This window comes from Leopardus geoffroyi, chromosome E2 (genome assembly GCF_018350155.1).
Source record: "Leopardus geoffroyi isolate Oge1 chromosome E2, O.geoffroyi_Oge1_pat1.0, whole genome shotgun sequence".
NCBI lineage: Eukaryota > Metazoa > Chordata > Mammalia > Carnivora > Felidae > Leopardus > Leopardus geoffroyi.
Genome location: NC_059335.1, coordinates 46,758,129 through 46,784,049, shown reverse-complemented (window position 1 = coordinate 46,784,049; position 25,921 = coordinate 46,758,129). Strand labels below are relative to the sequence as shown.

The 25,921-nt window shown below is 36.3% G+C and overlaps 1 long non-coding RNA gene across 4 annotated transcripts in view; it reads right to left on the bottom strand.

The window, feature by feature from the left end:
- Window positions 1-25,921, bottom strand: part of LOC123579392 — a 222,821-nt gene that overhangs the window by 192,311 nt on the left and 4,589 nt on the right. For all 4 annotated transcript variants that reach the window (XR_006702741.1, XR_006702740.1, XR_006702739.1 and 1 more), the window contains one exon: window positions 7,647-7,750. This is a non-coding gene — a long non-coding RNA (uncharacterized LOC123579392). The remainder of the gene's footprint in view (window positions 1-7,646; window positions 7,751-25,921) is intronic.

The following is a 25,921-nucleotide window of genomic DNA, read 5'->3' as shown; positions in this document are numbered from 1 at the left end:
TTTATAAGAGAATAGTCACATTTTTCTGATTATAATGGGAATTTCAGTTTTAAAAAAATTCTCTGCTTTTTTATTATTTTGGTGGGGGGAGAGCAGGCCACGTATAAATTGTCCTTAGTTCTCTGATCCTGACTTATAAAACTTACTGATATTTTTAGTTGTCATAAAATACATATAACATATTAATCATTTAAAGTATATGGTTCTATTGCATTAAATACATTCACATTGTTGTGCAACCATCACCACCAACTACCTCCAGAATGTTTTCTTCTTCTTTAACTGAAACTCTTATACTGGGAATTTCAAATCAACAACTTTTAAAACCTGGATCACGCGGATTAATGGTTGCCTAGGGCTGGGGTATTGGGGAAGAATAGGCAGAGATTGCTAGTAAGTGTAGGGTTTCCTTCTGGGAAATAAAAATTTTCTGAAATTGACTATGGCAATGGTTGCTCAACTCTGAGAATAACAAAAATCACTGCATTATACATTAACATTTTTTTAATGTTTATTTATTTTTGAGAAAGAGAGAGACAGAGTATGAGTGGGGGAGGGGCAGAGAGAGAGGGAGACATAATCTGAAGCAGGTTCTAGGCTCTGAGCTGTCAGCAAAGAGCCCGATGTGGGGCTCAAACCCACAAACCATGAGATCATGACCTGAGCCGAAGTCATATGCTTAACCAACTGAGCCACCCAGGCACCCTACAATGTACATTTTAAATGGGTAAATTGTATAGTATGTGAATTATATTTTAATAAAGTTGTTAACAAAAACACACTTGGATCACAAAGAGAAGACAATAAGAGGAGGATCTGATTAATAAACACTAGGATTAAATGGGAAGGGAGGGTCTTATCCAATTTAATGAAGATCCTTCCTTAATATCTACTCCTTTCATCCTTGTCCTTTGTTTTTAAATATTTTTAAAAATTTTAGATTTATTTTGAGAGAGAGAGAGAGAGACAGAAAGAGAGAACAGAGTAGGAGTATAGAGGGAGGGAGAGAATTCCAAGCTGGCCCTGCACTGTCAGCGCAGAGCTTGACATGGGGCTTGAACTCACAAACCTTGAGATCATGACCTGAGGTGAAATCAAGAGTAGGACACTCGGGGCGCCTGGGTGGCGCAGTCGGTTAAGCGTCCAACTTCAGCCAGGTCACGATCTCGCGGTCTGTGAGTTCGAGCCCCACGTCAGGCTCTGGGCTGATGGCTCAGAGCCTGGAGCCTGTTTCCGATTCTGTGTCTCCCTCTCTCTCTGCCCCTCCCCCGTTCATGCTCTGTCTCTCTCTGTCCCAAAAATAAATAAACGTTGAAAAAAAAAATTAAAAAAAAAAAAAAAAGAGTAGGACACTCAACCGACTAAGCCACCCAGGTGCCCCCCTCCTTGTTCTTTACTCTAGTTTTGTATACATGGTGCTCTCAGAAAAGTCACAACTTCCCATCCTTTTCCTTTCCTCTTTTGGTTTTTATTTTACTAATCAATATACACATACAACATATATAACAAGCTTATTTCATAAATCATAAGTAATCTAGAAGGTGAGTCTGGTGTTAACTCCCAATGGATAAAGGAGACATTCTCATCTTGATTCTGTTTTAGAAGCTTATGTTTTGTCACCCTCATTCTGGGTTGTTGATTCTCTCTATGCCCGAAATATCATTCCATGTGCCACAACAGCCTATGTGAGACTTATGCCACCTTCTATCAAGACTCTCATATTAAATTCAAAGAATTTTTGGTGTGGTGTAAATGTGGAAAGTTCACACTTTAATACACATCCTCCACTTGCTCTGTTATATAGTTATAACTATTACAATGGCCGATAGTAATTCCACTGATCTGTACAATGCTACTGAATGACCTCTCTGCATTTCTTCTTACTTACATCGTGTTTCTCAAAAGCAACAATACTTCCTTTATCCAAACAGCAAAGAAGAGTCAAAACTGGCTGTCAGAGGTCACTACTCAGTTATGCTTACAAATTAGAAGGTTGGGCAAGTTTTGCTTGGAGCTTGCTTGCAGGTAATATGAAAATAATCAACTAAATTATTCCCAATGTCCTCTTTGAAAAAGTGATCAAACTATTTCAAAGAAAACACTTTCCTGAAACTGATACATTAAAGCTGTTCAGTTAAATTAATAAAATACCATTATCCCAGGCCATAATGGTAGAGCCATTATCCACCCTGAGACAGAATACTTCCCTCATAAGAGTTTACATAAAATGGCTTACTTTTGGTCTGAGAAGAGCAATATATACAATCTACAATGTAGAGTGTACGTAATTTCCTTGCTTTTAAACATGAATGAACTGACTTTGTAGAACCAACATGCCATAAATTCAGTTCCTGATATAAAACAAGCTTTGTCAAATAGTTTATATTTTTTTTTTGCCAGGTTTCTGCAAAAAGTGTTGAAGTTTAAACTGCAATAAGTTTGTTAAGATTGTATGATTGTTGTTGTTTTACTGCACACAGACACTCAAGCCCATATTCCAGAGATCCTTTCAGACAATCAAAAGCAGAATTTTCCAAGCAGGCAGATGTAGCTCATTACATCTGCTATGGACCGTGAAAGCCACTTGCCAATAGTGTCGAAAGACTATTACTCATTTCAGTCTTTCCAAAGACGACAGATCTTTCTTTGACCAAACATTAGGGAAAAACTCTGAGCTTGGGGCTGTGACTGGAAAAGCCCAGCACACATGGATGGAAACACAGTAGAGAAACTAAAGCTAAGTGGAGATAGCAGTCTGATGTTCTAGCTTTTCACCTTCACATACCAGAGCTTCCACCTAGATTCCAAGGAAAAAAAGAAAAAAAAAAAAAAAAAAAAAAAACGAAACGAAACTAGGAAAAGCAATGTACCTGCATCATGTATGAAAATCCTACCACCTGACCTGACAGAACTGTCAGTCCGAATGGCAAATTCTCTGCATACGAATGAGTTTTGTAATCTCAGCAGCTCAAAACAGAGAAACTTAAAGGGCCAATCTAATCAGTTTTGAATGTCAGTGACTGTCCAAGCAATGTAATTAATCAGAAAAATCAGGATCACACTCAGAAATTGTTTATGTCCTTATTCACCAATCACAAAGACAACTAAGGAGACTCCAGACATTTAAAATTCTGTAGAATTGAACTGAATATTAATATGTCCAGCCAGTATGCCAAAAACAAAAATAACGTAACTATCTGTATAATTTGTGCAAACATTAAGTAATCCTACTCTCCATACATTTTTTAAATCTAGATAACTACTTAATACTCAACTAAAATTTAGCTGGGGAGATAGAGCCTGATGTTCAGTGAGGCATTAACACTAAGAAGGATTCCAAGGTGCAGGTTATGTTTTATTTCTTGATCAAGGTGCTAATTACACAGGTATTACTAAGTTACAAAAATTCATTGAGCTGTACACTTGCAATATGTGAATCTTTGTGATCAAAGAAACTTTGTAATCAAAGACACATCATGTCCTCCAGTCAACTGCCCCATGAATTCAGTCTCTCCAAAAAGCTATAGTATCAAATTCCCATTTGATCAAGATCATCTCAGCTTCACACATACTTGTTTTTCAGTTTTTCAAGCTCAACTATTCAAGGGAGACTCAAGTTAGACACATTAGAGCAATAGAACAAAACGTTTGGGTCTCTCATAACATAGTTTATAACAATGACAATTATTTCTATTTTAAAGACCTACAAAACTATTTATTTTTATTTTTATTTTTTGTTTTTTTTAAAACTATTTTTTAAATAGTCCTGAAAATTAAGATATTTGATTTCTAGAAAGACCTACTAAACCATAATTCATGAACATTACTCTTTAATAGTCACAAAGTAGTTTGTGAAAAATACAGAAGATTGAGTACAATATTTCATTGGTAGAGGGCACTCAAAATATGTGCTGTTGATAGCAAAGGCAAATCAAAAGATATACTAAAACACTGCTGAAACTAATTATGAACGATCGTAACGGGAAAAAGACTGAGACTCATATATGAATTCCAACTTTGTAAGATACTATTAGATGATATACCTCTCTTAAAGTCTAAGAGATGCAAAAGTCTTAAAGCTATAGTTATTCAAAATTCTGTATAAGCTTGCTATTTCTGTAAGGTGGAATGATAGCTCAGCATCAGCTTAGTCTACTGTATCCACTACTAGGAACCTTAGAGGGTTCCCTTCCTTCCCCCACCCCCCCACCCCGGCCCCACAAAGTTTATCTGCTTTGAGAGAGAGAGAGAGAGAGTACATTGCATGAGCAGGAGAAGGGCAGAGAGAGAAAGAGAATCCTAAGCAGGCTCTGAATTGTTACCACAGAGCTGGGGCTTGAAGCCATGAACTGTGAGATTATGAGTATAGCTGAAATAGTCAGAGGCTTAACTGGCTAAGCCACCCATGCGCCCCTCCCTTCCTTTTTATGAGACACAGGTTACACAATTGTGGGATTAAAAAGGCAAGAGCCAAAAAAAAAAAAAAAAAAAAAAAAAGAAAAAAAGAAAAAGTACACTTTCAAATTCACACGTACAGGGGCACCTGGGTGGCTCAGTCAGTTAAGCGTCTTAACTCTTGATTTCGGCTCAGGTCATGATCTCACAGTCAGGAGACCAAGGGCAGAGTCAGCCCAGCTCTGCGCTGGGCGAGGAGCCTGGTTAAGATTCTCCCTCTCCCTCTACCTCTGCCCCTCCCAAGTGCACACACACATATGCGTGTGCTTGCTCTTGCTCAAAAAAAATTTCACATGTACAATTTTATACATATCACAAAAATCTCAACATTTTGATAATTAGCATACGAGGCTGAGGCAAGTAGTAACTGCCTTCATTTCTTCAAAAAAATTCACTTACTTTTTGTTTGCCTAAATTATCAAGTAGACAAACCTCAACTGAGAATGTCTAAAAGGCACAAAAAGTAATGTTTTTGGTTAGTATTTGCTTCTGTTAATAATACAACAACAATTTTAAATCTGACTCCAGTAACAGAGCATTCTTCTTCCAAAATGAACATTTACATAAGCCACTATAGCTTAGAATATAGTGGGTCAAAATTCTGAGAAATAAAAATGGTTAAATTCGGTCTTAACCTTTCAGTTAAAATAAAAATTTTTATGCTTGTCTAATATTAATGTCTGTGCAATGCTCATTTTTACCACATTTTAAAAGATATACCTTTTAAAATGTATTTTTAGCAGATGAGCAGCCCAAAGTAATCAGCCCAAAGTTCACATCAGTTCCTCTCTAACATTAACCAATATTTCAAAGGAATCTTCTCTAGATTTAAAATAGAAGCCTAATATTTCCAAATAACCAAAAGTTGAATGAACTATTAACTATCAGCAATATGAAATTGCCATTATTCTAAGTCAAAACAGTTAAATCATGGTAATTTCATGTGGCTTACCCTAACAATAGTTCTTTACACAGTTCCAACTCTATTCTAGAAAAAAGCAAAAACACACAAAAAAATGTTTACATCATGTGCAAATACATGTAAAAAATGTTTCCAAACAAACAACTAAATGCAATTGTACAAAGAAATAAAAATGGTGGGTTTTAAGAAAATGGGAAAAAAATCAGGTAGTTCAACAGGTTACTGAAATCCTGGTGGTGATCGATAAATCGACTTCTGCTTCACTTTTTATGAAGAGGCTGTACTTAGCAAATCACTATGTAAGCTGCCTCAATAACAGCACTCCTGCTATCAGGTTTACTTGCAATGATTCCAACAAAGAAATTAATTTCTTAGATGACAAGAAAAGGTTATCTGAAACAGGGAAAACACAGGAGACTGAGCTTTCTGCTAATAAAACAGACAAATACCAGTCTAGGCACTGAATTCAGAGCTGTTTTATGCTCTGCAAGATCTGAATTCCCTATAGTCTAACTACTACCATTACTTTAGACACATACACATCTACCTATACACACATACCCATATTATACACACACACACACACACACACACACACACACACACACACTTACCCCTCTTCACCTGTTTTAGCAAGGTTCCTAGTCACAGCACAGAAACTTCCATGATTTAGAAACCAAAGCCTGGGCAAACTAAGATTGTTAATTACCGTAATCTACAGCTACACCTTGCATGTGCACATATGTGTATAAATACATAGATCAACACTCACCCAACCACATCTCAAACTCCCAAGAATGCTTTTCTGAAACTATAGTGAACTTACTAACTCTTCAGAAAATAAGTAGTGCTATAAAATTATCCAATAACTTTAACTTGCTTTATGACTACATCAATTAACTATGTAACTGGCAGTGATCAAATCTGAGAACTTGGAAACTGCCATTCATCACAAATCATCAGACCTATTCTTTCCACAAATGTTTCAGGCTTAAATCATATTTATAGAGTTAAGTATTACCATTGACAACTTCTTATAATTATTCTATGTTGTAAATATGAGGAAAATCTCTGTGGCATTCCATAGGTCCAAATATCAGCTTCATTACTTACCAGTGATGTACCTTAGGAGAAAATGCTTAACCTTAATTCTTTATTTCCTAGTGTATTACATAGGGATAATAGTACTTACCTCATAGCGATTTTCCTGAGTATTAAATGAGGCAATGCATATAAAATCTTAGTACAATACAGTAGCATGAAATTAATTCTCGATAACATTACTATGATAGTTGCTAATAGTATTATTGTACAGTTAAGAACTGTGCTTTGAAGGTAGCAGTCATCTATTCCTGTCTTCTTTGGTGGAAACGTTTTCTATTAAAAATAATTTATTTCCTTTTATAATATTTAGATTTCCAGAATTATTTTTTCTGACTGTAAAAACTATGAGAATCTTGAGCAGTTTAAAAGAAAGAATGCTCTTTATAAAATTACTTCTTTATATGGAATTTCTTCCCATTATTGAATTTCAAAATCAGATGTAATAGTGCAAGTAAAGAATAAAAATCAGGGCTTCTTGCCCTCTAACTTTAATAAACTACCATATTTAATGGGCTAAAATGCAGCTGATAGTTTTATCTGTGCTAAAAAGAACAAGTGTTGGGGCGCCTGGGTGGCTCAGTTGGTTGAGTGTTCAACTTTGGCTCAGGTCACGCTCTCATAGTTTGTGAGTTCAAGCCCTGTTTCAGAATCTGTGCTGACAGCGCAGAGCCTAGAGCCTGCTTTGGATTCTGTCTCTCCCTTGCTCTCTGCCCCTTCCCTGACCATGCTCTGTCTCTGTCTCTCTCTCTCTCAAAAATAAACAAACATTAAAAATTTTTGTTTTAAAAAGGAAATAGTAAAAGAAAAAAGTATAAACATTAAATCAAAATAGAGTCAAATTAGATTTTAGAGTTTGAGGAAACCAAAATCTAACCCAAAGCCCTCATGTTATAAATAAGACACCAAAAAGGTGAGCTGTCCAACATCACATGGCCAGAATCAGAGACGTTACAATAAATCAGGTCTCCTGCTACCTACTCTAATTATATTTTCATTATACTTTTCTCCAAATCATAAGTTAATATCATGAAACAAATTCCTATTCCAAAATTTCTAATAAAAATCATCTTTAAATACACAATGATAATTAAGAGGTGTGATGAGAAGGCCGAGGAAAAATAACTAGTATAATGTAGTGGAAAATATACTTTGAAGTCAAACAGACCTTGTTTCAAACGCCAGCTCTGTCACTCCTTTATGCTGTGTCAATGGGCAAAGTACTTACTCTGAGCTTCAGGTTCTTCACTTGTAAAACGGGGATAATGTCACCTAGAACAAAATAAATAGATATAAAAAGGGTTAGAATTGTACATATAACACAATCCCAACAACAGTTGGGAGTCACACTTACCTATATTTGAGTCCCAACACCACAACTTACTTGTTGTTAGTCCAAGTTATAGAACTTCTTTTAGCCTGTGAAGTACTTTAACACAGAATATGGCACATTATAAAAGTGAAGAGTTTCAGTATTATTAGTATTACATATAAATCTGCTGCCACTTAGTGGGTAGTGAATAATAAAAACAACGAACACTACTACTGATAACAACAAAACACCTGCTTTTATAGGTGAAACAGATGGACAAGCCAATGTATTACATAAAAATTGATGTTACCTAAAATACGCCCATACCCTGAAATGTATAAAAACTTCCTAAGACTGAGATTAAATGTCAAATTCAAAAAGAATAAAAATTAAAATATATCAAGTAAAGAGTTATTCTGTAGTGATATTTTTAAGAAAACTGTGGTTTCCAGGGTTTGGGACTTTAGAATGCTCAGTTCATAAGTCAGGAAAATATAGTATGAAGTCAGAAGTTAGGCAATAGTAGAAAGTTTTCAAAGTATGAAATAAAGCTAAAATTATAGCAATGATACATTGAAAATCTGTAGAGGATTGTGTACAGAAGAACCTGTCAGCTTTGGAAGACTGTATCTACTATGACATGGTTTTCATAAACCCCTAAACAAAAATATAATAAAAGAAAAAGAAAGTGGAAATCAACATTCAACACATTCAAGTTTGAAAGAACCAATTCCCAGGTGATGAGAAAAGATCTCTGAAACTGGATGAAAAGGCCTGACTCTTAAATTCAAAGGGAAATTAAAACCACATACTTTATACAAAACAGCATGAAAAAAAAAACCATGAAGGAATAATTTGGTTTTCAGCTTCCTCTTTACATCAATTCTATTTTTAGATAAGATACAGTGGTTTAAAATGCTAACATGTCTTTAAGTTCCATTTGGTAGGGAAATACCTGTGTTGGCTTTGCTACTTCTAAAGGTAAATAGGAGGTTTTGCATTTAAGTTACAATGTGGACTACTTCAGAGTAACCTCATGCCAAAATGGCACATTTCTGAGGGATGCAAAGGTATTCAATAAAAAGCTTTTAAAGGCATATTTTTAAACTTGCAGCAGGAAAGCTTTTCTGTGTCAAGACAGTAATTCTTTTAACAGCATTGATCAAAATGTCATTCTTTTATGAGTGTACAATACCTTTTAATGGCATACAACAAGCCATTAGGGTTATACACCTCTGTATAGCAGACAGCTTACTGGAAAAAAGGGAACACTGGCCAAGATATAGTCAGTAGGTTTTATGCTTCTAATAAGGAATCTTTTCTCCTCTAACTGCTTCATTCTCAAGTCCCCAACTGGAATTATCCAAAGATTAAATGTAAGCTCTCTTCACTTCTATAATTTAGAAGCTCTTTCACAGAGGCCTAAACTGCAAGGTCTAAACTTTATCTTTGTGGATACTATAGGATGGTCTTGAAACCAGTCTCTCACCCAGGGTCAGTGAGAAATTATTCATGAAGATTAGAAAAGAATGATGGTTATATTTACTTTGCTACTTTCTGGGGAAAGAAGAAAGTCAATTAAAAAAATGTTATGAGACAATCAGTTTTCATATTTATTTACAAAGCCAAACACTAAAGGAATATTAAAGTTATATATTACTCTACCACAAAATATCTCTTTTCATCAACTAATAGCGATTAGGTAATCTTTCGTAAAAGGAAACTAAAAATCATCTTGGGGTGCCTGGGTGGTTCAGTTGGTTAAGTGTCCCTGCTCTTGATCTTAGCGCAGGTCTTGATCTCACAGTCCTGAGTTTGAGCCCCACATGGGCTCCGTGCTGGGTGTGAAGCTGACTTTAAAAAAATCATCTTGAAACAAGTCCTTCACTTCAGCCTATTATTGCTTAGAGGAAGAAAATAAATTCTGAAAGTATTTAGAAAATTTAAACACATGAGTATACAAACTCATGAAAAACTTCCACCAATTTACCAAATTTTTAATCACCCAGGAAATGGAGAGGTAAGGAGTTGTACAAAAATAGAAAGGGGGACTATTCCTGCTTTTCATGTTAAACCTTTACTTACTTTTCGCTATTAAAGCAAATATGACTTAGGTACAAGTAAATTCTTGGAATTACAGAACTATCCCAGATAAATTGATTGTAGCATAAATCCTGACCTTTGGAAAATTATTTAAGGGCTTCATAGAGTCTAAAGAATGTTAGCAGTAATACTTACGATCCTGCACCAAAAAGTAAAACTCAACTTTACAGGCAATGCCAGATGCATTTCAAAACCTTTTGCATAAAAGCAAAGTTTAGAAACTGTCTCCTTTTAAAACTATGAGTGTATGGATGTGTGTGTGGTAGCACAGCGGGGGGAAAAACCAGTGACAAATAAAGGGAAGTTCTTATTAATGGCTTTCTAAATTCTGTAGTCAAACAAAAAGTTTTGTTTCAGGCAATATGGAGAATCAGAGTATTTACAACAACTCCATTACTGAAAACAATTAAAACTGCAGGGTAATATACAAAAATGCCTTCTTAAAAGCATCCTACTTGATAAAAATAGTAAGAAGTAATCAACTCAAAGTTAGTGAAAGTGCAACTCAGAAATGCTAAGTACTGAATCTGCTTTTGCTTTTGAGAAAATTTGGTCAACAATTTTGACCAAAGTTAAAACTTATAAATCTTATTTGGGATGAGGATTAGAAAACAAAGATGAACAGCGCCTAAGAGTCTAACTGGAGACTCTCTTCCCATTAAGCTGGGAACTCAAAGGGTTACTCCCCTCAATGTATAGACGATCAGGAATCTGGGCCTAAGGGACAGCAAGGAAAGTTGTCTTGGCAATGAGGAAAGCAAGGAAAACATAAAACCACAAGGAGTTGTAGACACAACCCAGCACTCATGTAAATATATATGCTAAATTCGTATCACCAGGATGGGCCCCAAAATAAATAAATAAGTAAACATAAAGTGGTACACAACTGATAGTATCCCCAGGAGCCAAACTGCAGCAAACACAAATGTTATCGGACTCTTAAATACATAAGTAAACAAGGCGCCATGAAAGAGAACCAGCAAAAACGAACCTATGAGGATTTCATTTCTTGGGAGATTATACACATTTAATAGATGTAAAAAAAAATTTAAAGTGTAAACATATTTCACAGCACAGAAAAAAATAAATGACCTAGAATGTTCAAAAGATGCATATACAAATTAAATACATAATAATTAAAATTTAAAACTCAGTAGAGAGGATAAGACAGATTACCTCAAAAGAAACTAACTTTTCCAATAAAAAGAACTAGAAAAACTAAGTAAAATATGTAAAACGACTAAGCAAAGGCACAGGGGAGCTACCAAAAGCAGCCAAGAGATACAAAAGAGAAGTACATAGAAAGAAGCTCAACTTTGAGGATCAGTTTTCTTAAGTCATTTGCCAATTCTCAGTCAGGAGGCTAAGAAGCTAAGTAGAATTGTTAGCACTCACAGACGGCAGTGTGGGGAGAGGGTTTGTGTGGAAGGGGGTAATTTCTGAGATTGGGTACTGCTAGTGGTAAACCAGAAATGTATTAGAAGAATGAAACCCAGCTATATACCAGCTCAATCTCAGGTTGTATTACATATAACTGTCTCTAACTACCTATCAGAAACAAAACAAAAACAAAAACAAACAAAAAACCTCCTTGGGAAAAGTTGTTATCATTCAGATCTTCAAAATATCACAATCAATTTCAAAGGGCCACTTGGGTGGGTCAGTTGGTTAAGCAGCTGACTTCGGCTCAGGTCATGATCTCACAGTTCAAGAGTTCAAGCCTGCAAAGGACTCTGTGTTGACAGCTCAGAACCTGGAGCCTGCTTTAGATTCTGTGTCTCCCTCTCTGTCCCTCCCCTTCCCGCCTGCTGTTTCTCTCTCTGTCTCTCTCTCTCTCTCAAAAATAAACACTAAAAAAATGTTTTTAAATATCACAAGCAATGTCTGATATTCCATTGACCATTACTAAGCCTATCAATAGACAAAACCACACTAAAACTTAAAAGAAGAAGATTACAGAATATACAGGTACTGATAATTCCAGTACTGATATTCCACCTGGAATTATCAGTACCTGTATATCCCAGACTCAAAACTATCTTTAATATGTTCAAAGAAATAGAAGAGGACCCCAGTTTCCTATAAAATAAGAACTACCACCTAAATCCAAGATCTCCACATAACTTTAACAAAACTGTAAAAATAAAAAGGGAGTGAAAAAAAAACCCTTCAAAATCCACATCTACACCATAACCAAGAGACAAAGACTAGCATAAACATCAAATACACATAAGTAGAGAAATGAACAACAAATTCCAGCAACCATTTCTGAAACCATGCTTTAAAAAGAGAGATAAATGAAAATTATGTATAAGAGAAGAGAAGGTGGCAAAATACAGATAAAATAAGCACCAGGAAATGGGGAAGTCCTTAAAACATGTCTAAGACCTGTTAGATCAAGTACTAGATACTGTGGAATCAAAAAGAAGAGGTTTGCAATCACAAGAAACAGCAGTGACAGTCTTGGGGAAGCAACACTTCTGAGGGAGACTTAGAAGTACTACTTTTTGGATGCTTGGTGGTAAAGAGAAAGAACAATAATGGTCCTACAGATATAAAAAAAAAGCACAAAATTATAGATAGGTCAAACCCTGTCACCCTCCTAAACAAATGCACCATAGATTCAAGGTACCACACTTCATTATACTAACAGAATAGAGTGCTTTTCAACTAAGAAGCCTTGTAAACGCTCTAGCCATTTTCTATATAAACTATTATTGCTGGTAAAGAAAAAATTAAATTTTATAACTGATCATAAAACAGCTGGCAACAACTGTAAAAAGACTTATAAAAGAATACGGAACATAAGAATGAAAGAAAACTCTTCAGCTGATAAACACATCTTGAAAGAAAGCAAGAAAGGAAGGAAAGGACAAGACAAGACAAGACAAGACAGACACACGCCTGGGTGGCTCAGTTGGTTGAGTATCTGACTCTTGATGTTGGCTAAGTCATGATCATAGAGTCACAGGATTGAGCCCTGTGTTGGGTTCCACACTGAGTGTGGAGCATGCTTGGGATACTCTCTCACTCTCCCTCTGCCCCTCTCCTCTTGTCTCCTTTTCTTCTTCTCTCTCTCTAAAACAGAAAAAAAAAAAAGAAAAAGAAAAAAAGAAAGGCAGTCATAAGGTAGAGATAACTATTAAAATACCCTAACCTGACTTATGTTGTTAAACAGTATTTACAAATATTGGGGAAAACCTTCAAATAAAACATTTAATAATTCAGAACCGAAATGGGTCTCATATCTTCACATCAGGAAGATGTGAAATGAGAGGTAACTGGTCTGTAAAAGAAAGTGAGAAGAAAAAGACAAAAATCATTTTAGAAATGAAGAATAAATTATAAATTACTCAACAGAATAGGCTTGAATGAAAATATAGTAAGGGACATTGGATGAAAACAGCAAAAGAACAAAATGAAGAAACACTGTAATAAGAATCAGGGAGAAAGTGTTAATATACAAGAAAGAGAAAGAGGATCCAACACACATAAAATTGTGGAGCTAGTATTTAAAACTTGAATGCAAAAAAAGAACTAGAAATAAGAGAAGACATGAATCTATACATTAAAAAGGCCTATGAAAAACCTGGGCAATTGACACAAACACTGAATTCTGGGATGTATGCAATACATAATTAGATCTGAAAGGTGCAACTGGGGATGCAAATCCCCACACCCCCCACAATTGAGACCTATGGCTCCTAGTTACTTCTGACTAGAGTCACATAGCCCATTGTTAATATTAAAGAAACCTGTAAAACCGCCTTAGTAAATGACATAAAATTGTCTCCTCAAAAGTCTGTGGCATGCTGTTCTGCTTGAGATAACAAACATAATGTTCCATGTTTGCAAGAAAAGTAGTAATATTTTGCAGCTTAGTAACAGTTACAGGATATAGAACATCTGCCTTAGTACTCTAGAGATACATTACTAATGCAAACCATGGAGAGTATTTTGTAGTTCCGGGACTCTAAGCAGAATGACTAGTCTCCTGATGCAGAATGACAACCTCACTATAACAATCACATTAAAACCAGATAGGGAGATGACAGAAGGAACAAGATGATCAAGAAAGGAAATATTATAGGACCTAGTCCATCAGCATGATCCAAGGCCCTGAGACATTACCCTGATTTTTCAACCTTTAAATACTTCTGGTTGTAATTCATCAGGAAGTTCAAGATTTTTCAAATTAGTTCCCTGTTGTCCTAAAAGATAAAGAACCCATCTTTCTTCACTGTAAAAACTCAGTGTCAGTTTTTACTGGATTGCTGCTCACTGGGTGGATAAACTCTCATTTGGTTTAGTTACAGAGTAAGAAAAAAAACTCTGAGATCATTTACACAGGAAGCAAAATCAAACTGGTATCAGACTACTCAGCAGCAACATACAAAGAAAGGTGATAGGAGGGGAGGAATCAAGGTATGCTATTTAAACTGACAAACCAAACAGTGAAATTGTAAGTAAGCAAAAAGAGGATAAAAAAAATTAATGGCATTATAAGTACTACCATAAAAATAACCACTAGAACAAAAATATAAACCTTCTAGAATATCAAAGAAAAAACAAAAAGAGGGTGAAGTAAAATATATACTACATAATAAGAGAGAAGATGTAATACATATGATAAATATATATACACAATGTCAGTATATAAACAGCACATAAAGACTTCTCTCACCTATTTTTAAGTAAGATACTTTCAAATTGATTTACAGAGCAAAATTCAACTCTTCAATGTATTGCAGAAACTCATCTAAAATGATGTGATTCAAAAAGCAAAAATATAAGGGATAGACAAAGCTCCTTGTTCAAGACAAATGAAAACAATAAGAAAGTCAGTGTTGTAATTCTGATATTAGACATGGCAGAACTAAGGCCAAAAAACATTACATACTAAAAAACAACATTTGGGGCGCCTGGGTGGCTCAGTCGGTTAAGCGGCCGACTTCAGCTCAGGTCATGATCTCACGGTCCATGAGTTCAAGCCCTGCGTCGGACTCTGTGCTGACAGCTCAGAACCTGGAGCCTGTTTCAGATTCTGTGTCTCCCTCTCTCTGACCCTTCCCCATTCATGCTTTGTCTCTCTCTGTCTCAAAAATAAATAAAACGTTAAGAAAAAAATTAAAAAAAAAAAAACAAAAAAACATTTCATGACCTAAAGCCACATTCAAAATAAATATAATAGTTATGACTATCTACATGCTAAATAACACAGCAACTACTTTGATAACATGAATCAAGGAAAATAAAAATGCAAGAGAGAAACCAACAGAAGACATCAATATACCTAAACTCAGTATAAGACAAATGAACAAAAAATATTTTTTAAAAATCCGTGGAAGACATGAACTAAACTATATCAATATCTACATCTTTAAACTCCCATAACAAATAATTTCCTTTTCAAGTGTACATGAAACATTCACATTGACCAAATATTCTAAGTCTCAAAGAAACTTTCAATATGTTCCATAAAGTAGAAACAACATAAGCAGTATTCTCCAATCATAGAGGTAGAAAATTAAAACAAAATCAAAAGTGCTTTTCACATGGTAATTTTAGAACTATCCAGCAAAGTAAGTCCTCAATGAAAGGGGAAAGGTAACGTGACACACTAAATAAAACTGTAAAAATTGAAAACAATACCAAATGTGGGAAGAGATGTAGAGCAAATGAAACTTATACAATACAGAGGGAACTGTAAATTGGTACAGCTACTTTAGAAAACTCTTTGGCAATTTTTACTAAACTTAAATAGATCCCTGCTGTATGACCCAGCAATTCTTCTCCTAGACAGACTGACAGACACATACAGATATATATACATATATACACATAAAAAAAACTAAGTGTATATGTCTCTAAAATGACATGTATAGAAATATTTATAGCTTGATAGCCAAACAACCTCAATGTGTATAAACAAGAAAACTATTATAGTATATTCACACAGTGCAATCGTGCACACAATGAAAAATATAAATGACATCATGTGTTATTTTAAGTAAAAGAAACTAGACACAAAATAGCACATACTTTTTGAATAATTTTTTTATTAATCATAGTTTTTTTTATATAATTTATTGTCAAATTGGCTTACATACAACACCCAGTGCTCATCCCAACAACTGCCCTCCTCAATGCCCAGCATCTGTTTTCCCCTTTCCCCCACCCTCTCCATGCACCCTCAGTTTGTTCTTTGTATTTAAGAGTCTCTTGTAGTTTGCCTCCCTCCCTCTCTGTTTGTAACTATTTTTTTCCCCTTTCCTTCCCCCATGGTCTTCTGTGAAGTTTCTCAAGTTCTCAAGTTCTCTCTCTGTATGACTTATTTCACTTAGCATAATACCTTCCAGTTCCATCCACATTGCTGCAAATGGCATGATTTCATTCTTTTTCATTGCTAACTAGTATTCCGTTATACATATAAACCACACCTTCTTTATCCATTCGTCAGTTGATGGACATTTAGGCTCTTCCCATAATTTGGCTATGGTTGAAAGCACTGCTATAAACATTGGGGTACAAGTGCCCCTATGCATCAGTACTCCTGTATCCCTTGGGTAAATTCCTAGTAGTGCTATTGCTGCATCACAGAGTAGATGTATTTTTAATTGTTTGAGGAACCTCCACACTGTTTTCCAGAGCAGCTGCACCAGTTTGTATGCCCACCAACAGTGCAAGGGGGTTCCCCTTTCTCCACATCCTCACCAGCATCTGTAGTTTACTGATTTGTTCATTTTAGCCCGCTGACAGGTGTGACGTGGTATCTCAGTGTGGCTTTGATTTGTATTTCCCTGATGAGGAGTGACGTTGAGCATCTTTTCATGTGTCTGTTGGCCATCTGGATGTCTTCTTTGGAAAAGTGTCTATTCATGTCTTCTGCCGGTTTCTTCACTGGATTGTTTTTTGGGTGTTGAGTTTGGCAAGTTCTTTATAGATTTTGGATACTAGCCCTTTATCTGATATGTCATTTGCAAGTATCTTTTCTCATTTCATCGGTTGCCTTTTAGTTTTGTTGATTGTTTCCTCTGCAAAATAGCACATACTTTTAAATGAAGTTCAAAATCAAGTAAAACTACTTGATGTCAGCCAGAGAATTTAGGCAAGAAACAGAAATAAAAGACATCCCAATTGTAAAATAAATAAAATTATCTCTGTTCACAGTTGATGTGATCTTTTACGTAGAAAACCTTACAGATCCCACAAAAAATTTTTAGAATAAATGAATTCAGCCAAGAAGTTGGATACAAAGTCAACACACACAAGTTAGTTACATCTACACACAAACAACGAACAATCTAAAAAGGGAATTACGAAAACAATTTCATTTATAATAGCAAAAAAAGAACAAAACATTTAGGAATTAACCAAGAAGGTGAAATACTTGTACAATGAAAACTACAAACATTGCTGAAAGAAATTAAAGAAAATAAAAATAAATGAAAACACATCTCATGCTCATGAATTGAAAGACTTAATACTATTGTGATGTCAAATACTACCCAAAGTGAGGTACAGATTCAGTGCAATCCCTATCAAAATTCCAATGATGCTTTTTGCAGAAAGAGAAAACCTCATCCTAAAATTTATATGGACTATCAAGAGACATCAAATACCCAAAACAATCTTGAAAAAGGAGAACAAATCTGGAGGGCTCATACTTCCTGATTTCAAACTTACTACAAAGCTACAGTAATCAAAACAGAGTGGTAATGGTATAAAGACAGACGTACAGGCCAATGGAACTGAATAGAGGGCCCAGAAATAAATCCAGACATGTATGTATGGTCAAATGATTGTTTTAAATTTATTTTTTATTTTTTTTGTAAATATTAAACACAGCACCACACAAGCAATGGGCCAAATAAGAAAGCAAATGTGAAATCAAAATGTCTCAAAACAAAAGAAATAAAACACAACACTCCAAAACCTATGGAATGCAGCAAAAGCAGACGTTAGAATGAAATTTATGCTATAAATGATTGTATTTTTTTTTCAACGTTTTTATTTATTTTTGGGACAGAGAGAGACAGAGCATGAACGGGGGAGGGGCAGAGAGAGAGGGAGACACAGAATCGGAAACAGGCTCCAGGCTCTGAGCCATCAGCCCAGAGCCCGATGCGGGGCTCGAACTCACGGACCACGAGATCGTGACCTGGCTGAAGTCGGACGCTTAACCGACTGCGCCACCCAGGCGCCCCAAATGATTGTATTTTAAAAAAAGTTTGAGGGCACCTGTGATGTTCAGATGGTTAAACATCTGACTTTGGCTCAGGTCATGATCTTGCAGTTCACGAGTAGGGGGCCTTGTGTGGGGCTCTGAGCAGACAGCTCAGAGCCTGGAGCCTGATTCAGATTATGGGTGTCTCTCTCTCTCTCTACCCCTTCCCTGCTTGTACTCAGTCTCTCTCTCCCTCCCCCTCTCAAAAAGTAAAATAAACATTAAAAATTTTGTTAAAAAGAAGAAAAAAGTTTAGGGGTGTCTGGTGGCATCTGACTCTTGATTTAGGCTTAGGTCATGACCTCACAGTTTGTGAGATGGAGCCCCACATCAGGCTCCACACGGAGAACACAGCCTGCTTGGGATTCTCTTGCTCTGTCAAAAACAAAAAAAAAAAAAGTTCAAATAAACAACATTATAGCACAAGGAACTAGGAAAAAAAAGAAACTTGGCTGATATTTAGTAGTGGAAGGAAATAACAAAGAAAAATAGAGACCAGAATAAATGATAACATAATATTGAAAGTATTGGCCAGTTTTTCCAAAGAAATAATCAAAATAGGTAACGCTTTAACTACATTAAGAAAAAAAAAAAAGAGAAGACTCAAAACCCAAATTGACAAATGGAAAACAATACAACAGGTAACCACAGAAATACATAGTACACTAATATATTACTATAGAGAATTATATAATAACAAATCAGATAACTTCAGTCAAATGACTTCTGAAAAGAGTAACAAGACCATACAATGGGGAAAGGACAGCCCTTTCAATAAATGGTGCTGGGAAAATTGGATATCCCCATGCAAAAGAATAAAACTGGATCCTTACCTAATCATACACAAAAATTAACTCAAAATGGATCAAAGATCTAAATGTAAGACCTAAAACATAAAACTTAGAAGAAAACAGAGCACAAACTTCATAACATTGGACTGGGCAATGATTTCTTGTATAGGACACCAAAGAAACAGGTAACAAAAGAAAAGACATACAAATTAAACTTCATGAAAATTATAAAATTTGTGCAACAAAAGACACTATCCACAAAGTAAAAAGGCAACCCATAGAATGGAATATTTGCAAACCATTTATCTGATAAGGAATTAAAATTCAAAATGTGAAGAGAATTTCTGAAATTCAACAACAAAGAACAACCCAATTCAAGAATGGGCAAAGGACTTAAACAGACCTTTCTCCAGATAAGATACACAAATGGCCAATAAGCACATGAAAAGATGCTCAACATCACTAACCACTAGGGAAATGCAAGTCAAAGCTATGAGAATACCAACTCACACCCATCAAAAGCACAACTATCAAAAAACAAAGGAACAAGGGGGAAAAATCCAGAAAATAACAAGTGTTGGTGAGGAAGTGGAGAAATCAGAACTCTCGAAACTGTTGGTGGAAATGTAAAATGGTACAGCAACTATGGAAAACAGTATGGTAACTCCTCAAAAAATTAAAAATAGAACTTCCATATAATCCAGAAAGTCCACTTCTGGATATGTATGTGTATATGTATATTTTACACAATAAAAGATTTTGAATAAAACCTCATTGATGCTGATAATGAGAATTGTGGTTATCTCTGGGAAGATGGGTGGTAATGACTGGGAATACACAGGAAAATATAGAATGCTGAGAATGTTCTGTATCTTGATCTGGATGTATATATTTATAAAGAAAACCATAAATTTTTTTTTCCTGAACTATACACTAAAGATTAGTGCACTTGACACTCTTCACCAAATGTCAAATAACCAAAGCAACAAGAACAGTTATGAACAGACCCTTCATTAAAAAAACAATTCCAGGGCACCTGAGTGGCTCAGTCAGTTAAGCGTTGGGCTCTTGATTTAGGCTCAGGGTTGTGAGACGGAGCCCTACGTTGGGCTCCGCACTGGGCATGGAGCCCACTTAAGATTCTCTCTCTCTGTCTTTCTTTCTCTTCCTCCTGCTCATGGGAATGCTCTCTCTCAAAAAATAGGTAAATAAATGTCTAAAAACATAAGGTAATATATTCAGTCCCATTAGATACCAAGGAAAGGCCAATTAAACTACTACTAAACTGTTACAAGATTAAGTACTATTTGACTGATTGATCAATCATATCAACCAATATACTATTTGTTAGAGGGCAAACTGGTACAACCATTTTGGAAAACTGTGATGCACCTAGTAAGCTAAAATATAACATTCTCTCAAAAAGTTGCTTGGCTTATTTATTTTATTTTAATCAGGTCCTTAGTCCAGGAGCCACAGTTCTTTTCTAGACATGCTTAGGTTTTTAGGTATCTTTTTTCATGACCCCATAGTTTCTACCTTTCTTTTTAATTATGAACATCTTACTTGCCCTATCAAGGATGGAGAGGCAGAGACTTTTCCGTAAGATTCTGTTTAATTGAAAGAAATTGAATAGATACCATACCTCCAATAATTGAACTTCACTCTGTGACATCTTAACTTTGAGGTTTTATCAATGGGTGTAAAGGTCAGGGCCTTGATTTGAACCTTGCTAAAAGTTTAATTGGCATTTGTCATTCAAAGCCTTTATTGATTTTTTTTAGAAGATAGATTAAAAAACAATTACATTTCTCAAAATTATTGTCTTTTTAAATTACCTTTTAATTACCTTTAAATTTAATTACCTTTAAATTACCTGTTTTTAAAAAATGACAGCTCCTTTCTGAGCTCTTCCTTCCTGTAATGCTTTCTAAATGTAGCCACCAGCAACCAACACTTGTCCTAGAGCTACAAAGTTAGTACATAATCTGCATCAAACATTGATAGTTAAAAAAACAAAAACAATAACCAAAAAACTCTAGGTTTCATGTAAGAGTTTATCCTTTGGAAAAGTTGACTGACCTGCATCTTATTCCATCCTGCCTATTAACACAGTTGCTAATACAATAAGCCTAATAGCAATGGAAAAGAGCTATTCAAATACCAATCTACCACCCATTACCCCAGTTTCATTTATATAAATCTACAACTATGACACATATTTTGGAACTTACAGTATATCCTTCAGCAAAAGCAAATTGTCATTCTAATTTTTGGATCTCAAATATAACTCAATCAGATATAGTAGGGCAAAATGGATCTAGAGGTTTAAGTGATTAACTACATTGTACTTTTGTGTAAAATTCATAGGTGGAAGGTAGACAGATTTATTTATTTATTTTTTTTTTTAAATTTTTTTTTTTCTCAATGTTTTTATTTATTTTTGGGACAGAGAGAGACAGAGCATGAATGGGGGAGGGGCAGAAAGAGGGAGACACAGAATCGGAAACAGGCTCCAGGCTCTGAGCCATCAGCCCAGAGCCTGATGCGGGGCTCGAACTCACGGACCGCGAGATCGTGACCTGGCTGAAGTCGGACGCTTAACCGACTGCGCCACCCAGGCGCCCCGAAGGAAGGTAGACAGATTTAAAAATCTTCTCCCTCATGTTTAACAGTGTAGGAACTTACTATATTTAATGCCTTTCACATTGAAATGCCACAAAACCAAGTGCAGTTACACCTTCCATTTGTCCTACAAGAATAATTAAACACAATAAAATGAAAGTATAATGAAATCTTTGCACAATGTTATCAGGTCACCCTCAAACAATTTGACCTGAACATGGCTTGTCTAGCTAAGTCAATCTGTCATTCACAAATCAATCCTCCTTTCTTCTGCCCCATAATACTCCATAAACAACAACAACGAGAGAGAGAGAAAAAAAAAATCTAGTAATAAAAAATGAAAAGTCCCAGCTACACACTGAGGAAATCCAATGAAAAGCTGAGAGTACTCTTAAATATTACATTTCTTTTAAAACACCTAGGGGAAATAAACAAATGTATCTATTGTATCAAAAGCCATTACAGGAATTAAAAACTTTCAGGTAGAAGAGCATATTAATTACTATTTAAATAGTAATCCTTCATTTAGATTTCATGGCTATAAGCCATGATACGTTATATGTTGATGACATTTAGCCACTCATCATAGAATGCATTAGGGAATTGCAAATTAAAACAACGAGACACCACTACACGCTTATTAGAATACCAAAAAATTCAAAACACTGACGATACCAAATGCTGGTGAGGCTGTGGAACAAGAGGAACTCTCCTTCATTGCTCAGAAATGCAAAATGATACAACCATTTTAGAAGAGAGTTTGGTGGTTTTTTACAAAACTAAATATACACTTATTATATAATCCAGCAATCATGCTCCTTGGTATTTACCCTAAAGAGTTGAAAAATCATGTCCACACAAAAACCTACAGACGGAAGCTTATTGCAGCTTTATTCATAATTGTCCATATTTGGAAACAACCAAGATGTCCTACAGTAGGTGAATGGATAAATCCTATAGTCTTACTGCTCCCCACCCCCCTTAATTGCTTCTGGACACTAGACATTTCCCATTTATATGGCATACACACTTTTTTTTTTTGGAAGCGAGAGCATTTTAGGTTATCTTTTCTTCCATAATGCAGGAACAAGAAATATGAAAATTTTCTGAAAAATAAAAACGGGATTTACGCTATTTTGAGATATATTTTATCTTCCATAGGATCTCATTTTAATTATAAATTTAGTTATAATCTTAAATTCCTAAAATTTTCTTTTTGTGTTAGGTAATATTAGACTTATTTCCTACCACAACACCTGAGTTTTTATTAACAGTAATTTGACTTGAAGATGGCGGCGAAGGAGAACGCTGGGCTCACCGCGTCCTGCTGATCACTTAGATTCCACCTCCACCTGCCTAAATAATCCAGAAAACCACCACAAGACTAGCAGAACAGAGTCTCTGGAGCCAAGGGCAGACGAGAGGCCCACAGAAGAGGGTAGGAAGGGCGGCGAGGCGGTGCGCGCTACACGGACTGGTGAGAGGGAGCGGGGGCAGAGGGGCGGCCCACCAGGCAAGCAGAGACCCCCAGTCTGGCTTGCAAAAGCAGAGGGGCCGGACGGAATGTGTTCGGACAGCAAGTGGGACTTAACATCTGGAAGGTTATAAGTTAACTGCTCTGCTCGGAGAGCGGGAAGGCTGGAGGACAACAGGAGGGAGAGTTGCTGAGCCCCAGGACGACAGAGCTCAGTTTGGCGGGGAACAAAGGCGCTCACCAGCGCCATCTCCCTCGCCCATCCCCCAGCCAAAATCCCAAAGGATACCAGTTCCTGCCAGGGAACTTGCTTGCAGCGCGCAAACACCCAACGCTGTGCTTCTGGGGATCCACACCTCCTGCGGTGGTCTGACTCCCTCCTGGTGCCACAGGGCCCCTCCTGAAGCGGATCACCGAAGGAAAAGCGAGCTGAGCCTGCCTCTCCTGCCCCTGTGCACCTTGCAGATCCATCCCAGCTAATACACCAGATCCCAGCACCACAAGCCTGGCAATGTGCAAGTAGCCCAGACGGCCACACCACCCCACAGTGAATCCTGCCCCTAGGAGAGGGGAAGACAAGGTACACACCAGTCTGGCTGTGGCCCCAGAGGTGGGCTGGGGCAGACATCAGTTCTGACTGCAGCCCCGCCCACCAACACAAGTTATTCAAGACAGCACAGGGGAAGTGCCCTGCAGTTCTGCACCACTCCAGGGACTATCCAAAATGACAAAACGGAAGAATTCCCCTCAAAAAAACATCGAGGAAATAACGACAGTTAACAAACTGATCAAAAACAATTTAAACAATATAACAGAAAGTGAATTTAGAATAATAGTCATAAAATTAATCGTTGGGCTTGAAAACAGTATAAAGGACAGCAGAATCTATTGCTACAGAGATCAAGGCCTAAGGAACAGCCAGGAGGAGCTAAAAAATGCTATTAATGAGCTACAAAACAAAATGGAGACGACCACAGCTCGGATTGAAGAGGCAGAGGAGAGAATAGGTGAACTAGAAGATAAAATTATGGAAAAAGAAGAAGCTGAGAGAAAGATAAAAAAAATCCAGAAGTATGAGGGGAAAATTAGAGAACTAAGTGATGCACTAAAGAGAAATAATCTACATATAATTGGTATTCCAGAGGAGGAAGAGAGAGGGAAAGGTGCTGAAGGTGTACTTGAAGAAATAATAGCTGAGAACTTCCCTGATCTGGGGAAGGAAAACAGCACTGAAATCCAAGAGGCATAGAGAACTCCCTTCAGACGTACCTTGAATCGATCTTCGGCACCACACATCATAGTGAAACTGTCAAAATACAAGGATAAAGAGAAAATTCTGAAGGCAGCTAGGGCTAAACGTGCTCTAACATATAAAGAGAGACCTATTAAGACTCGTGATGGATCTCTCTACTGAAACTTGGCCGGTCAGAAAGGAATGGCAGGAAATCTTCAATGTGATGAACAGCAAAAATATACAGCTGAGAATCCTTTATCCAGCAAATCTGTCATTTAGAATAGAAGAAGAGATAAAGGTCTTCCCAAACAAATAAAAACTGAAGGAATTCATCACCACTAAACCAGCCCTACAAGAGATCCTAAGGGGGATCCTGTGAGACAAAGTACCAGAGACATTGCTACAAGCATGAAACCTACAGACATCACAATGACTCTAAACCCATATCTTTCTATAATAACACTGAATATAAATGGACTAAATGCACCAAGCAAAAGACATAGGGTATCAGAATGGATAAAAAAAACAAGACCCATCTATTTGCTGTCTACAAGAGACTCATTTTAGACCTGAGGACACTTTCAGATTGAGAGTGAGGGGATGGAGAACTATTTATCATGCTACTGGAAGTCAGAAGAAAGCTGGAGTAGCCACACTTATATCAGACAAACTACACTTTAAATTAAAGGCTGTAACAAGAGATGAAGAAGGGCATTATATAATAATTACAGGGTCTATCCATCAAGAAGAACAATTATAAATGTCTATGCACCAAATACGGGAGCCCCCAAATATATAAAACAATTACTCACAAATATAAGAAACCTTATTGACAAGAATGTGGTAATTGCAGGGGACTTTAATACCCCACTTACAACAATGGATAGATCATCTAGACACATGGTCAATAAAGAAACAAGGGCCCTGAATGATACATTGGATCAGATGGACTTGACAGATATATTTAGAACCCTGCATCCCAAAGCAACAGAATATACTTTCTTCTCGAGTGCACATGGAACATTCTCCAAGATAGATCACATACTGGGTCACAAAACAGCCCTTCATAAGTATACAAGAATTGAGATCATACCATGCATACTTTCAGACCACAATGCTATGAAGCTTGAAATCACCCACAGGAAAACGTCTGGAAAACCTCCAAATGCATGGAGGTTAAAGAATACCCTACTAAAGAATGAATGGGTCAACCAGGCAATTAGAGAAGAAATTTAAAAATGTATGGAAACAAACAAAAATGAAAATACAACAATCCAAACGCTTTGGGATGCAGCAAAGGCAGTCCTGAGAGGAAAATGCATTGCAATCCAGGCCTATCTCAAGAAACAAGAAAAATCCCAAAGACAAAATCTAACAGCACACCTAAAGGAAATAGAAGCAGAGCAGCAAAGACACCCCAAACCCAGCAGAAGAAGAGAAATAATAAAGATCAGAGCAGAAATACACAATATAGAATCTAAAAAAACTGTACAGCAGATCAATGAAACCAAGAGTTGGTTTTTTTAAAAAATAAACAAAATTGATAAACCTCTAGCCAGGCTTCTCAAAAAGAAAAGGGAGATGACCCAAATAGATAAAATCATGAATGAAAATGGAATGATTACAACCTATCCCTCAGAGATACAAGCAATTATCAGGGAATACTATGAAAAATTA